Genomic DNA, 15,251 nt, shown 5'->3' on the forward strand with positions numbered 1-15,251 from the left:
ACGTAATTTTTGGAAGCTTGCAACCCCTTTCAATGAAAGTGTTTCTCGCCAGTCACTGCTTAAAGCTACATGAAAAGGAAACAAAACATAGAGTTACAATGTGAAACTGCTTTACTGTGTCAAGTTTCAAGAAGCTAGCACAAACCGTGTTTGATTTAGAGTTCCAAATACATCTATCAATATAGGAGAAAACAGAGTGAAATGCCAGAGTGGAAACTGTTAGTGGAAACGAACGCTTCAACATGGAAGAACGAAATTTGGGGAACCAAGAGGGCTTAGTGTACTGATCATTACCTGAAAGTATCATCTAGTTTGGGTGAAAAAACATTTGCTGAGATTTCTGAAGACTCGTAATTTTTGGAAGCTTGCAACCCCTTTCAATGAAAGTGTTCCTCGCCAGTCACTGCTTAGGGGTACATGAAAAGGAAACAAAACATAGAGTTAGAATGTGAAACTGCTTTACTGTGTCAAGTTTCAAGAAGCTAGCACAAACCGTGTTTGATTTAGAGTTCCAAATACATCTATCAATATAGGAGAAAACAGAGTGAAACGCAAAAATTCAAACTGTTACTGGAAACGAACGCTTCAACATAGAAGAATGAAATTTGGAGAACCAAGTGGGCTTAGTGTACTGATCATTACCTGAAAGTATCATCCAGTTTGGGTGAAAAAATATTTGCTGAGATTTCTGGAGACACGTAATTTTTGGAAGCTTGCAACCCCTTTCAATGCAAGTGTTTCTCGCCAGTCACTGCTTAAAGCTACATGAAAAGGAAACAAAACATAGAGTTACAATGTGAAACTGCTTTACTGTGTCAAGTTTCAAGAAGCTAGCACAAACCGTGTTTGATTTAGAGTTCCAAATACATCTATCAATATAGGAGAAAACAGAGTGAAATGCCAGAGTGGAAACTGTTAGTGTAAATGAACGCTTCAACATAGAAGAACGAAATTTGGGGAACCAAGAGGGCTTAGTGTACTGATCATTACCTGAAAGTATCATCTAGTTTGGGTGAAAAAATATTTGCTGAGATTTCTGAAGACTCGTAATTTTTGGAAGCTTGCAACCCCTTTCAATGAAAGTGTTTCTCGCCAGTCACTGCTTAGGGCTACATGAAAAGGAAACAAAACATAGAGTTAGAATGTGAAACTGCTTTACTGTGTCAAGTTTCAAGAAGCTAGCACAAACCGTGTTTGATTTAGAGTTCCAAATACATCTATCAATATAGGAGAAAACAGAGTGAAATGCCAGAGTGGAAACTGTTAGTGTAAACGAACGCTTCAAAATAGAAGAACGAAATATGGAGAACCAAGTGGGCCAAGTGTACTGATCATTACCTGAAAGTATCATCCAGTTTGGGTGAAAATATATTTGCTGAGATTTCTGGAGACTAGTAATTTTTGGAAGCTTGCAACCCCTTTCAATGAAAGTGTTTCTCGCCCGTCACTGCTTAGGGCTACAAGAAAAGGAAACAAAACATGGAGTTAGAATGTGAAACTGCTTTACTGTGTCAAGTTTCAAGAAGCTAGCACAAACTGTGTTTGATTTAGAGATCCAAATACATCTATCAATATAGGAGAAAACAGAGTGAAATGCCAGAATGGAAACTGTTACTGGAAACGAACGCTTCAACATAGAAGAACGAAATTTGGAGAACCAAGTGGGCTTAGTGTTCTGATCATTACCTGAAACTATCATCCAGTTTGGGTGAAAAAATATTTGCTGAGATTTCTGGAGACTCGTGATTTTTGGAAGCTTGCAACCCCTTTCAATGAAGGTGTTTCTCGCCAGTCACTGCTTAAAGCTACATGAAAAGGAAACAAAACATAGAGTTAGAATGTGAAACTGCTTTACTGTGTCAAGTTTCAAGAAGCTAGCACAAACCGTGTTTGATTTAGTGTTCCAAATACATCTATCAATATAGGAGAAAACAGAGTGAAACGACAAAATTCAAACTGTTACTGGAAACGAACGCTTCAACATAGAAGAACGAAATTTGGGGAACCAAGTGGGCTTAGTGTACTGATCATTACCTGAAAGTATCATCCAGTTTGGGTGAAAAAATATTTGCTGAGATTTCTGGAGACTCGTTATTTTTGGAAGCTTGCAACCCCTTTCAATGAAAGTGTTTCTCGCCAGTCACTGCTTAAAGCTACATGAAAAGGAAACAAAACATAGAGTTACAATGTGAAACTGCTTTACTGTGTCAAGTTTCAAGAAGCTAGCACAAACCGTGTTTGATTTAGAGTTCCAAATACATCTATCAATATAGGAGAAAACAGAGTGAAACGCAAAAATTCAAACTGTTACTGGAAACGAACGCTTCAACATAGAAGAACGAAATTTGGGGAACCAAGTGGGCTTAGTGTACTGATCATTACCTGAAAGTATCATGCAGTTTGGGTGAAAAAATATTTGCTGAGATTTCTGGAGACTCGTAATTTTTGGAAGCTTGCAACCCCTTTCAATGAAAGTGTTTCTCGCCAGCTACTGCTTAGGGCTACATGAAAAAGAAACAAAACATAGAGTTAGAATGTGAAACTGCTTTACTGTGTCAAGTTTCAAGAAGCTAGCACAAACCGTGTTTGATTTAGAGTTCCAAATACATCTATCAATATAGGAGAAAACAGAGTGAAATGCCAGAGTGGAAACTGTTAGTGTAAACGAACGCTTCAACATAGAAGAACGAAATATGGAGAACCAAGTGGGCCAAGTGTACTGATCATTACCTGAAAGTATCATACAGTTTGGGTGAAAATATATTTGCTGAGATTTCTGGAGACTAGTAATTTTTGGAAGCTTGCAACCCCTTTCAATGAAAGTGTTTCTCGCCCGTCACTGCTTAGGGCTACAAGAAAAGGAAACAAAACATAGAGTTAGAATGTGAAACTGCTTTACTGTGTCAAGTTTCAAGAAGCTAGCACAAACTGTGTTTGATTTAGAGTTCCAAATACATCTATCAATATAGGAGAAAACAGAGTGAAATGCCAGAATGGAAACTGTTACTGGAAACGAACGCTTCAACATAGAAGAACGAAATTTGGAGAACCAAGTGGGCTTAGTGTTCTGATCATTACCTGAAACTATCATCCAGTTTGGGTGAAAAAATATTTGCTGAGATTTCTGAAGACTCGTAATTTTTGGAAGCTTGCAACCCCTTTCAATGAAAGTGTTTCTCGCCAGTCACTGCTTAGGGCTACATGAAAAGGAAACAAAACATAGAGTTAGAATGTGAAACTGCTTTACTGTGTCAAGTTTCAAGAAGCTAGCACAAACCGTGTTTGATTTAGTGTTCCAAATACATCTATCAATATAGGAGAAAACAGAGTGAAATGACAAAATTCAAACTGTTACTGGAAACGAACGCTTCAACATAGAAGAACGAAATTTGGGGAACCAAGTGGGCTTAGTGTACTGATCATTACCTGAAAGTATCATCCAGTTTGGGTGAAAAAATATTTGCTGAGATTTCTGGAGACTCGTAATTTTTGGAAGCTTGCAACCCCTTTCAATGAAAGTGTTTCTCGCCAGTCACTGCTTAGGGCTACATGAAAAGGAAACAAAACATAGAGTTAGAATGTGAAACTGCTTTACTGTGTCAAGTTTCAAGAAGCTAGCACAAACCGTGTTTGATTTAGAGTTCCAAATACATCTATCAATATAGGAGAAAACAGAGTGAAACGACAAAATTCAAATTGTTACTAGAAACAAACGCTTGAACATAGAAGAAAGAAATTTGGAGAACCAAGTGGGCTTAGTGTACTAATCATTACCTGAAAGTATCATCCCGTTTGGGTGAAAAAATATTTGCTGAGATTTCTGGAGACTCGTAATTTTTGGAAGCTTGCAACCCCTTTCAATGAAAGTGTTTCTCGCCAGTCACTGCTTAAAGCTACATGAAAAGGAAACAAAACATAGAGTTACAATCTGAAACTGCTTTACTGTGTCAAGTTTCAAGAAGCTAGCACAAACCGTGTTTGATTTAGAGTTCCAAATACATCTATCAATATAGGAGAAAAAAGAGTGAAACGACAAAATTCAAACTGTTACTGGAAACGAACGCTTCAACATAGAAGAACGAAATATGGAGAACCAAGTGGGCCAAGTGTACTGATCATTACCTGAAAGTATCATCCAGTTTGGGTGAAAAAATATTTGCTGAGATTTCTGAAGACTCGTGATTTTTGGAAGCTTGCAACCCCTTTCAATGAAGGTGTTTCTCGCCAGTCACTGCTTAAAGCTACATGAAAGGAAACAAAACATAGAGTTAGAATGTGAAACTGCTTTACTGTGTCAAGTTTCAAGAAGCTAGCACAAACCGTGTTTGATTTAGTGTTCCAAATACATCTATCAATATAGGAGAAAACAGAGTGAAACGACAAAATTCAAACTGTTACTGAAAACGAACGCTTCAACATAGAAGAACGAAATTTGGGGAACCAAGTGGGCTTAGTGTACTGATCATTACCTGAAACTATCATCCAGTTTGGGTGAAAAAATATTTGCTGAGATTTCTGGAGACTCGTAATTTTTGGAAGCTTGCAACCCCTTTCAATGAAAGTGTTTCTCGCCAGTCACTGCTTAAAGCTACATGAAAAGGAAACAAAACATAGAGTTAGAATGTGAAACTGCTTTACTGTGTCAAGTTTCAAGAAGCTAGCACAAACCGTGTTTGATTTAGAGTTCCAAATACATCTATCAATATAGGAGAAAACAGAGTGAAATGCCAGAGTGGAAACTGTTAGTGTAAACGAACGCTTCAACATAGAAGAACGAAATATGGAGAACCAAGTGGGCCAAGTGTACTGATCATTACCTGAAAGTATCATACAGTTTGGGTGAAAATATATTTGCTGAGATTTCTGGAGACTAGTAATTTTTGGAAGCTTGCAACCCCTTTCAATGAAAGTGTTTCTCGCCCGTCACTGCTTAGGGCTACAAGAAAAGGAAACAAAACATAGAGTTAGAATGTGAAACTGCTTTACTGTGTCAAGTTTCAAGAAGCTAGCACAAACTGTGTTTGATTTAGAGTTCCAAATACATCTATCAATATAGGAGAAAACAGAGTGAAATGCCAGAATGGAAACTGTTACTGGAAACGAACGCTTTAACATAGAAGAACGAAATTTGGAGAACCAAGTGGGCTTAGTGTTCTGATCATTACCTGAAACTATCATCCAGTTTGGGTGAAAAAATATTTGCTGAGATTTCTGAAGACTCGTAATTTTTGGAAGCTTGCAACCCCTTTCAATGAAAGTGTTTCTCGCCAGTCACTGCTTAGGGCTACATGAAAAGGAAACAAACATAGAGTTAGAATGTGAAACTGCTTTACTGTGTCAAGTTTCAAGAAGCTAGCACAAACCGTGTTTGATTTAGAGTTCCAAATATATCTATCAATATAGGAGAAAACAGAGTGAAACGACAAAATTCAAATTGTTACTAGAAACGAACGCTTCAACATAGAAGAACGAAATTTGGAGAATCAAGTGGGCTTAGTGTACTAATCATTACCTGAAAGTATCATCCAGTTTGGGTGAAAAAATATTTGCTGAGATTTCTGGAGACTCGTAATTTTTGGAAGCTTGCAACCCCTTTCAATGAAAGTGTTTCTCGCCAGTCACTGCTTAAAGCTACATGAAAAGGAAACAAAACATAGAGTTAGAATGTGAAACTGCTTTACTGTGTCAAGTTTCAAGAAGCTAGCACAAACCGTGTTTGATTTAGAGTTCCAAATACATCTATCAATATAGGAGAAAACAGAGTGAAATGCCAGAATGGAAACTGTTACTGGAAACGAACGCTTCAACATAGAAGAATGAAATTTGGAGAACCAAGTGGGCTTAGTGTACTGATCATTACCTGAAGGTATCATCCAGTTTGGGTGAAAAAATATTTGCTGAGATTTCTGGAGACTCGTAATTTTTGGAAGCTTGCAACCCCTTTCAATGAAAGTGTTTCTCGCCAGTCACTGCTTAAAGCTACATGAAAAGGAAACAAAACATAGAGTTACAATGTGAAACTGCTTTACTGTGTCAAGTTTCAAGAAGCTAGCACAAACCGTGTTTGATTTAGAGTTCCAAATACATCTATCAATATAGCAGAAAACAGAGTGAAACGCAAAAATTCAAACTGTTACTGGAAACGAACGCTTCAACATAGAAGAACGAAATTTGGGGAACCAAGTGGGCTTAGTGTACTGATCATTACCTGAAAGTATCATGCAGTTTGGGTGAAAAAATATTTGCTGAGATTTCTGGAGACTCGTAATTTTTGGAAGCTTGCAACCCCTTTCAATGAAAGTGTTTCTCGCCAGCTACTGCTTAGGGCTACATGAAAAAGAAACAAAACATAGAGTTAGAATGTGAAACTGCTTTACTGTGTCAAGTTTCAAGAAGCTAGCACAAACCGTGTTTGATTTAGAGTTCCAAATACATCTATCAATATAGGAGAAAACAGAGTGAAATGCCAGAGTGGAAACTGTTAGTGTAAACGAACGCTTCAACATAGAAGAACGAAATATGGAGAACCAAGTGGGCCAAGTGTACTGATCATTACCTGAAAGTATCATACAGTTTGGGTGAAAATATATTTGCTGAGATTTCTGGAGACTAGTAATTTTTGGAAGCTTGCAACCCCTTTCAATGAAAGTGTTTCTCGCCCGTCACTGCTTAGGGCTACAAGAAAAGGAAACAAAACATAGAGTTAGAATGTGAAACTGCTTTACTGTGTCAAGTTTCAAGAAGCTAGCACAAACTGTGTTTGATTTAGAGTTCCAAATACATCTATCAATATAGGAGAAAACAGAGTGAAATGCCAGAATGGAAACTGTTACTGGAAACGAACGCTTCAACATAGAAGAACGAAATTTGGAGAACCAAGTGGGCTTAGTGTTCTGATCATTACCTGAAACTATCATCCAGTTTGGGTGAAAAAATATTTGCTGAGATTTCTGAAGACTCGTAATTTTTGGAAGCTTGCAACCCCTTTCAATGAAAGTGTTTCTCGCCAGTCACTGCTTAGGGCTACATGAAAAGGAAACAAAACATAGAGTTAGAATGTGAAACTGCTTTACTGTGTCAAGTTTCAAGAAGCTAGCACAAACCGTGTTTGATTTAGAGTTCCAAATATATCTATCAATATAGGAGAAAACAGAGTGAAACGACAAAATTCAAATTGTTACTAGAAACGAACGCTTCAACATAGAAGAACGAAATTTGGAGAACCAAGTGGGCTTAGTGTACTAATCATTACCTGAAAGTATCATCCAGTTTGGGTGAAAAAATATTTGCTGAGATTTCTGGAGACTCGTAATTTTTGGAAGCTTGCAACCCCTTTCAATGAAAGTGTTTCTCGCCAGTCACTTCTTAAAGCTACATGAAAAGGAAACAAAACATAGAGTTAGAATGTGAAACTGCTTTACTGTGACAAGTTTCAAGAAGCTAGCACAAACCGTGTTTGATTTAGAGTTCCAAATACATCTATCAATATAGGAGAAAACAGAGTGAAATGCCAGAGTGGAAACTGTTAGTGGAAACGAACGCTTCAACATGGAAGAACGAAATTTGGGGAACCAAGAGGGCTTAGTGTACTGATCATTACCTGAAAGCATCATCTAGTTTGGGTGAAAAAATATTTGCTGAGATTTCTGAAGACTCGTAATTTTTGGAAGCTTGCAACCCCTTTCAATGAAAGTGTTCCTCGCCAGTCACTGCTTAGGGCTACATGAAAAGGAAACAAAACATAGAGTTAGAATGTGAAACTGCTTTACTGTGTCAAGTTTCAAGAAGCTAGCACAAACCGTGTTTGATTTAGAGTTCCAAATACATCTATCAATATAGGAGAAAACAGAGTGAAACGCAAAAATTCAAACTGTTACTGGAAACGAACGCTTCAACATAGAAGAATGAAATTTGGAGAACCAAGTGGGCTTAGTGTACTGATCATTACCTGAAAGTATCATCCAGTTTGGGTGAAAAAATATTTGCTGAGATTTCTGGAGACACGTAATTTTTGGAAGCTTGCAACCCCTTTCAATGCAAGTGTTTCTCGCCAGTCACTGCTTAAAGCTACATGAAAAGGAAACAAAACATAGAGTTACAATGTGAAACTGCTTTACTGTGTCAAGTTTCAAGAAGCTAGCACAAACCGTGTTTGATTTAGAGTTCCAAATACATCTATCAATATAGGAGAAAACAGAGTGAAATGCCAGAGTGGAAACTGTTAGTGTAAATGAACGCTTCAACATAGAAGAACGAAATTTGGGGAACCAAGAGGGCTTAGTGTACTGATCATTACCTGAAAGTATCATCTAGTTTGGGTGAAAAAATATTTGCTGAGATTTCTGAAGACTCGTAATTTTTGGAAGCTTGCAACCCCTTTCAATGCAAGTGTTTCTCGCCAGTCACTGCTTAGGGCTACATGAAAAGGAAACAAAACATAGAGTTAGAATGTGAAACTGCTTTACTGTGTCAAGTTTCAAGAAGCTAGCACAAACCGTGTTTGATTTAGAGTTCCAAATACATCTATCAATATAGGAGAAAACAGAGTGAAATGCCAGAGTGGAAACTTTTAGTGTAAACGAACGCTTCAACATAGAAGAACGAAATATGGAGAACCAAGTGGGCCAAGTGTACTGATCATTACCTGAAAGTATCATCCAGTTTGGGTGAAAATATATTTGCTGAGATTTCAGGACACTAGTAATTTTTGGAAGCTTGCAACCACTTTCAATGAAAGTGATTCTCGCCCGTCACTGCTTAGGGCTACAAGAAAAGGAAACAAAACATAGAGTTAGAATGTGAAACTGCTTTACTGTGTCAAGTTTCAAGAAGCTAGCACAAACTGTGTTTGATTTAGAGATCCAAATACATCTATCAATATAGGAGAAAACAGAGTGAAATGCCAAAATGGACTGTTACTGGAAACGAACGCTTCAACATAGAAGAACGAAATTTGGAGAACCAAGTGGGCTTAGTGTTCTGATCATTACCTGAAACTATCATCCAGTTTGGGTGAAAAAATATTTGCTGAGATTTCTGGAGACTCGTGATTTTTGGAAGCTTGCAACCCCTTTCAATGAAGGTGTTTCTCGCCAGTCACTGCTTAAAGCTACATGAAAAGGAAACAAAACATAGAGTTAGAATGTGAAACTGCTTTACTGTGTCAATTTTCAAGAAGCTAGCACAAACCGTGTTTGATTTAGTGTTCCAAATACATCTATCAATATAGGAGAAAACAGAGTGAAACGACAAAATTCAAACTGTTACTGGAAACGAACGCTTCAACATAGAAGAACGAAATTTGGGGAACCAAGTGGGCTTAGTGTACTGATCATTACCTGAAAGTATCATCCAGTTTGGGTGAAAAAATATTTGCTGAGATTTCTGGAGACTCGTAATTTTTGGAAGCTTGCAACCCCTTTCAATGAAAGTGTTTCTCGCCAGTCACTGCTTAGGGCTACATGAAAAGGAAACAAAACATAGAGTTAGAATGTGAAACTGCTTTACTGTGTCAAGTTTCAAGAAGCTAGCACAAACCGTGTTTGATTTAGAGTTCCAAATACATCTATCAATATAGGAGAAAACACAGTGAAATGCCAGAATGCAAACTGTTACTGGAAACGAACGCTTCAACATAGAAGAATGAAATTTGGAGAACCAAGTGGGCTTAGTGTACTGATCATTACCTGAAAGTATCATCCAGTTTGGGTGAAAAAATATTTGCTGAGATTTCTGGAGACTCGTTATTTTTGGAAGCTTGCAACCCCTTTCAATGAAAGTGTTTCTCGCCAGTCACTGCTTAAAGCTACATGAAAAGGAAACAAAACATAGAGTTACAATGTGAAACTGCTTTACTGTGTCAAGTTTCAAGAAGCTAGCACAAACCGTGTTTGATTTAGAGTTCCAAATACATCTATCAATATAGGAGAAAACAGAGTGAAACGCAAAAATTCAAACTGTTACTGGAAACGAACGCTTCAACATAGAAGAACGAAATTTGGGGAACCAAGTGGGCTTAGTGTACTGATCATTACCTGAAAGTATCATGCAGTTTGGGTGAAAAAATATTTGCTGAGATTTCTGGAGACTCGTAATTTTTGGAAGCTTGCAACCCCTTTCAATGAAAGTGTTTCTCGCCAGTCACTGCTTAAAGCTACATGAAAAGGAAACAAAACATAGAGTTAGAATGTGAAACTGCTTTACTGTGTCAAGTTTCAAGAAGCTAGCACAAACCGTGTTTGATTTAGAGTTCCAAATACATCTATCAATATAGGAGAAAACAGAGTGAAATGCCAGAATGGAAACTGTTACTGGAAACGAACGCTTCAACATAGAAGAATGAAATTTGGAGAACCAAGTGGGCTTAGTGTACTGATCATTACCTGAAGGTATCATCCAGTTTGGGTGAAAAAATATTTGCTGAGATTTCTGGAGACTCGTAATTTTTGGAAGCTTGCAACCCCTTTCAATGAAAGTGTTTCTCGCCAGTCACTGCTTAAAGCTACATGAAAAGGAAACAAAACATAGAGTTACAATGTGAAACTGCTTTACTGTGTCAAGTTTCAAGAAGCTAGCACAAACCGTGTTTGATTTAGAGTTCCAAATACATCTATCAATATAGCAGAAAACAGAGTGAAACGCAAAAATTCAAACTGTTACTGGAAACGAACGCTTCAACATAGAAGAACGAAATTTGGGGAACCAAGTGGGCTTAGTGTACTGATCATTACCTGAAAGTATCATGCAGTTTGGGTGAAAAAATATTTGCTGAGATTTCTGGAGACTCGTAATTTTTGGAAGCTTGCAACCCCTTTCAATGAAAGTGTTTCTCGCCAGCTACTGCTTAGGGCTACATGAAAAAGAAACAAAACATAGAGTTAGAATGTGAAACTGCTTTACTGTGTCAAGTTTCAAGAAGCTAGCACAAACCGTGTTTGATTTAGAGTTCCAAATACATCTATCAATATAGGAGAAAACAGAGTGAAATGCCAGAGTGGAAACTGTTAGTGTAAACGAACGCTTCAACATAGAAGAACGAAATATGGAGAACCAAGTGGGCCAAGTGTACTGATCATTACCTGAAAGTATCATACAGTTTGGGTGAAAATATATTTGCTGAGATTTCTGGAGACTAGTAATTTTTGGAAGCTTGCAACCCCTTTCAATGAAAGTGTTTCTCGCCCGTCACTGCTTAGGGCTACAAGAAAAGGAAACAAAACATAGAGTTAGAATGTGAAACTGCTTTACTGTGTCAAGTTTCAAGAAGCTAGCACAAACTGTGTTTGATTTAGAGTTCCAAATACATCTATCAATATAGGAGAAAACAGAGTGAAATGCCAGAATGGAAACTGTTACTGGAAACGAACGCTTCAACATAGAAGAACGAAATTTGGAGAACCAAGTGGGCTTAGTGTTCTGATCATTACCTGAAACTATCATCCAGTTTGGGTGAAAAAATATTTGCTGAGATTTCTGAAGACTCGTAATTTTTGGAAGCTTGCAACCCCTTTCAATGAAAGTGTTTCTCGCCAGTCACTGCTTAGGGCTACATGAAAAGGAAACAAAACATAGAGTTAGAATGTGAAACTGCTTTACTGTGTCAAGTTTCAAGAAGCTAGCACAAACCGTGTTTGATTTAGAGTTCCAAATATATCTATCAATATAGGAGAAAACAGAGTGAAACGACAAAATTCAAATTGTTACTAGAAACGAACGCTTCAACATAGAAGAACGAAATTTGGAGAACCAAGTGGGCTTAGTGTACTAATCATTACCTGAAAGTATCATCCAGTTTGGGTGAAAAAATATTTGCTGAGATTTCTGGAGACTCGTAATTTTTGGAAGCTTGCAACCCCTTTCAATGAAAGTGTTTCTCGCCAGTCACTTCTTAAAGCTACATGAAAAGGAAACAAAACATAGAGTTAGAATGTGAAACTGCTTTACTGTGACAAGTTTCAAGAAGCTAGCACAAACCGTGTTTGATTTAGAGTTCCAAATACATCTATCAATATAGGAGAAAACAGAGTGAAATGCCAGAGTGGAAACTGTTAGTGGAAACGAACGCTTCAACATGGAAGAACGAAATTTGGGGAACCAAGAGGGCTTAGTGTACTGATCATTACCTGAAAGCATCATCTAGTTTGGGTGAAAAAATATTTGCTGAGATTTCTGAAGACTCGTAATTTTTGGAAGCTTGCAACCCCTTTCAATGAAAGTGTTCCTCGCCAGTCACTGCTTAGGGCTACATGAAAAGGAAACAAAACATAGAGTTAGAATGTGAAACTGCTTTACTGTGTCAAGTTTCAAGAAGCTAGCACAAACCGTGTTTGATTTAGAGTTCCAAATACATCTATCAATATAGGAGAAAACAGAGTGAAACGCAAAAATTCAAACTGTTACTGGAAACGAACGCTTCAACATAGAAGAATGAAATTTGGAGAACCAAGTGGGCTTAGTGTACTGATCATTACCTGAAAGTATCATCCAGTTTGGGTGAAAAAATATTTGCTGAGATTTCTGGAGACACGTAATTTTTGGAAGCTTGCAACCCCTTTCAATGCAAGTGTTTCTCGCCAGTCACTGCTTAAAGCTACATGAAAAGGAAACAAAACATAGAGTTACAATGTGAAACTGCTTTACTGTGTCAAGTTTCAAGAAGCTAGCACAAACCGTGTTTGATTTAGAGTTCCAAATACATCTATCAATATAGGAGAAAACAGAGTGAAATGCCAGAGTGGAAACTGTTAGTGTAAATGAACGCTTCAACATAGAAGAACGAAATTTGGGGAACCAAGAGGGCTTAGTGTACTGATCATTACCTGAAAGTATCATCTAGTTTGGGTGAAAAAATATTTGCTGAGATTTCTGAAGACTCGTAATTTTTGGAAGCTTGCAACCCCTTTCAATGCAAGTGTTTCTCGCCAGTCACTGCTTAGGGCTACATGAAAAGGAAACAAAACATAGAGTTAGAATGTGAAACTGCTTTACTGTGTCAAGTTTCAAGAAGCTAGCACAAACCGTGTTTGATTTAGAGTTCCAAATACATCTATCAATATAGGAGAAAACAGAGTGAAATGCCAGAGTGGAAACTTTTAGTGTAAACGAACGCTTCAACATAGAAGAACGAAATATGGAGAACCAAGTGGGCCAAGTGTACTGATCATTACCTGAAAGTATCATCCAGTTTGGGTGAAAATATATTTGCTGAGATTTCAGGACACTAGTAATTTTTGGAAGCTTGCAACCACTTTCAATGAAAGTGATTCTCGCCCGTCACTGCTTAGGGCTACAAGAAAAGGAAACAAAACATAGAGTTAGAATGTGAAACTGCTTTACTGTGTCAAGTTTCAAGAAGCTAGCACAAACTGTGTTTGATTTAGAGATCCAAATACATCTATCAATATAGGAGAAAACAGAGTGAAATGCCAAAATGGACTGTTACTGGAAACGAACGCTTCAACATAGAAGAACGAAATTTGGAGAACCAAGTGGGCTTAGTGTTCTGATCATTACCTGAAACTATCATCCAGTTTGGGTGAAAAAATATTTGCTGAGATTTCTGGAGACTCGTGATTTTTGGAAGCTTGCAACCCCTTTCAATGAAGGTGTTTCTCGCCAGTCACTGCTTAAAGCTACATGAAAAGGAAACAAAACATAGAGTTAGAATGTGAAACTGCTTTACTGTGTCAATTTTCAAGAAGCTAGCACAAACCGTGTTTGATTTAGTGTTCCAAATACATCTATCAATATAGGAGAAAACAGAGTGAAACGACAAAATTCAAACTGTTACTGGAAACGAACGCTTCAACATAGAAGAACGAAATTTGGGGAACCAAGTGGGCTTAGTGTACTGATCATTACCTGAAAGTATCATCCAGTTTGGGTGAAAAAATATTTGCTGAGATTTCTGGAGACTCGTAATTTTTGGAAGCTTGCAACCCCTTTCAATGAAAGTGTTTCTCGCCAGTCACTGCTTAGGGCTACATGAAAAGGAAACAAAACATAGAGTTAGAATGTGAAACTGCTTTACTGTGTCAAGTTTCAAGAAGCTAGCACAAACCGTGTTTGATTTAGAGTTCCAAATACATCTATCAATATAGGAGAAAACACAGTGAAATGCCAGAATGCAAACTGTTACTGGAAACGAACGCTTCAACATAGAAGAATGAAATTTGGAGAACCAAGTGGGCTTAGTGTACTGATCATTACCTGAAAGTATCATCCAGTTTGGGTGAAAAAATATTTGCTGAGATTTCTGGAGACTCGTTATTTTTGGAAGCTTGCAACCCCTTTCAATGAAAGTGTTTCTCGCCAGTCACTGCTTAAAGCTACATGAAAAGGAAACAAAACATAGAGTTACAATGTGAAACTGCTTTACTGTGTCAAGTTTCAAGAAGCTAGCACAAACCGTGTTTGATTTAGAGTTCCAAATACATCTATCAATATAGGAGAAAACAGAGTGAAACGCAAAAATTCAAACTGTTACTGGAAACGAACGCTTCAACATAGAAGAACGAAATTTGGGGAACCAAGTGGGCTTAGTGTACTGATCATTACCTGAAAGTATCATGCAGTTTGGGTGAAAAAATATTTGCTGAGATTTCTGGAGACTCGTAATTTTTGGAAGCTTGCAACCCCTTTCAATGAAAGTGTTTCTCGCCAGCTACTGCTTAGGGCTACATGAAAAAGAAACAAAACATAGAGTTAGAATGTGAAACTGCTTTACTGTGTCAAGTTTCAAGAAGCTAGCACAAACCGTGTTTGATTTAGAGTTCCAAATACATCTATCAATATAGGAGAAAACAGAGTGAAATGCCAGAGTGGAAACTGTTAGTGTAAACGAACGCTTCAACATAGAAGAACGAAATATGGAGAACCAAGTGGGCCAAGTGTACTGATCATTACCTGAAAGTATCATACAGTTTGGGTGAAAATATATTTGCTGAGATTTCTGGAGACTAGTAATTTTTGGAAGCTTGCAACCCCTTTCAATGAAAGTGTTTCTCGCCCGTCACTGCTTAGGGCTACAAGAAAAGGAAACAAAACATAGAGTTAGAATGTGAAACTGCTTTACTGTGTCAAGTTTCAAGAAGCTAGCACAAACTGTGTTTGATTTAGAGTTCCAAATACATCTATCAATATAGGAGAAAACAGAGTGAAATGCCAGAATGGAAACTGTTACTGGAAACGAACGCTTCAACATAGAAGAACGAAATTTGGAGAACCAAGTGGGCTTAGTGTTCTGATCATTA

The sequence above is a fragment of the Spermophilus citellus genome (genome assembly GCF_964194105.1).
Source record: "Spermophilus citellus genome assembly, chromosome: 4".
Taxonomy (NCBI): Eukaryota; Metazoa; Chordata; class Mammalia; order Rodentia; family Sciuridae; genus Spermophilus; species Spermophilus citellus.